Raw genomic sequence first — 2,215 nt, 5'->3', positions numbered from 1 at the left:
GATGCTATTCCAAAGCCAAGACCTACTACAACAACTCTTGGTTTAAAAAGGCAGAGGAAGAAAAGGGTAGTGAAGACCAAGGAGAACATAGTTCCTGAAGTATAGAAGAAGAAAAGTGTTCTGATGCTGTAGTTTGAGCTTGAAAACAAAAAAGCTTCTTTTGGGCTAGCACTGATTGGTTTGAAATTAAACCTAGTGTTCTCATGATGTAGGTTTCATCCAAACCATCAACAATGTCTTTTGAACTAGACAAGCAGGGCATGTTTATGTGCTTGCCTAGTACTAGTATGGCCAAGTGAACTATTCTATGAACTATGCAATGTTGGAAATGAACTATTATGTGAGCTTTGTTGTTCTACATGTCAATGCATTCTTGTGAATGTTTCAAAAGCTAATCAGCAATGCGGATGATCGCCTCGACTATCCACAAGACCAAAAATGAGCTAACCATCATTGTGGACGATCGCCGCGACCGTCCGCATTAACCAAAAATAAGTTATTCAAGAATGCGGACGATCACGTCGATCGTCCGTGAAACCAAAAATAAGCTAACCATCATTGGGGACGATCGCCGCGACCGTCCACGTTGACCAAAATGAAGCTATTCATCAATGTGGACGATCGCCGCGACCGTCCACGAGACAAAAAAGAGTAAAAATAAGCTAACTTTCATTCAAATCAAACACTTCATTTAGATCAAAATGCTTCCAAAATCTCAATCTTGCTTTTCAATTCAGATTAAACACTTCATTCAAATAGTTCATCCCAATAGTGCTTACATGTACTTCATTCATTTCAGAGCCACTACATAAACCATCACAGCCAACAAAGTGACAATACAAAACAAGAACATCCTAACTAAGCAGACCAGCTCATCCAGCTTCTTCACAACATCAATCATCACACAATTGCAAATCTTCTGGACTTCAACACCTCTGTCTTCTTCCTCCTCTGCCTCTTCACTTTCTATGTCGCCCAATGAATGACCACAGATACCTCCAGATCTTCCTGTTCTTGCAGTAGGTATGTGACCATTCTTAACCAGAAAATCAAAATAGTTATCTGGGCCATCTTCCTAGTAGTAGTGCTGGCATGGATTCATTCCAACCTGGACGAATTTGACACATTCAGAAAAAGAGAAATGGGATAGAGTCAAAGATAAAGGCTTCAAAACATCAAACTCTTGGTTCTTACACGATGGTTGGGGCACTTGTAGAACACCCATCCAGGGTTGGCAATAGATTTCGAACGAAACACAATGGTGTCACGAACATGGCAGCAAGGACAAGCCACGAGCGACAACATACCAAACGAAATTGGAGCTTACACCGGCAGCGGCGGCGACGCTGATGACGACGCTACCATGCTCCTCTTCTTCAACTGCTTCCCTGCCAAGGAGCTTGAAGTGCCGGCCATGGCTAGGGTTAGGGCACAGGAGAGACAGAGAGGGATTTGGGGAAGAAATAGAGCAAGGGACCGGGGAATGTGAAGAAGAGTGTTTCTAGGGGGTTTTCTGTAAAAAAAAGAGCAGCCTCCGTAGCCCCTGTGTCGACGTGGCGTGGGTCAAAGTGCCACGAGGGCAGGTCAGCGAGCGCTAGTGAAGAAAAGGACCTCGGGTGAACCACTTATGAAAGAATTGGGACCTAAAGATGCATTTTCAAAGAAATAGGACTAAAGTGGCACAACGATGAAACTTTTAGGACCTCCAGTGCATTTAACTCTATAAGAGAGCTTAGTGCGATGGAGTGGAGCACGCAGCTGCGCGGTGGGCACAAAGCGAACTATTCTTTTGCCTTTTACTAAAGAATACCGTGTGCACGCCACAATAAGAAGCATAACTTAATTTTTATAGGGCGCCTCTTCTTTGAAGCGGCCCCACCAAATTGAAATTGCAAAAATTAATTTTGAAGGTTCTGTGCTCATATGTGTAGTAACTACTAGCAAACTTTTTGTAACTTAAAAATACAAAAAATGTCATCTCTTAAACATGGTGATGTTTTATGTTTGTCCATATGAATTTGTTTTTATGTTGAACAATTGTTTTGGTTCCCATGAATTTCTTTCCACATCCTTGTATGCGTTGAACTACCTGATTTAGAGTTATATGTAGAAAATATCTTGCAGTAGTTTCTAGACAGCTTGATTTATAGTTCAGTAATTTCTAGACAGCTTGATTTAGAGTTCTATGTAGAAAATGCTTGCAAAATTTCCTAGT

The 2,215-nt window shown here is 41.6% G+C and overlaps 1 non-coding gene across 1 annotated transcript; it reads left to right on the top strand.

Annotated features, from left to right (window-relative positions):
- The first annotated feature begins 1,756 nt into the window (after positions 1-1,756).
- Positions 1,757-1,875, top strand: LOC119359838. The gene has a single exon (XR_005172687.1). It is a non-coding gene; the product is annotated as a U5 spliceosomal RNA (small nuclear RNA).
- The last annotated feature ends 340 nt before the right edge of the window (positions 1,876-2,215 follow it).

This window comes from Triticum dicoccoides, chromosome 2A (assembly GCF_002162155.2).
Source record: "Triticum dicoccoides isolate Atlit2015 ecotype Zavitan chromosome 2A, WEW_v2.0, whole genome shotgun sequence".
Lineage (NCBI taxonomy): Eukaryota > Viridiplantae > Streptophyta > Magnoliopsida > Poales > Poaceae > Triticum > Triticum dicoccoides.
This window is presented reverse-complemented; position numbering and strand designations above follow the sequence as displayed.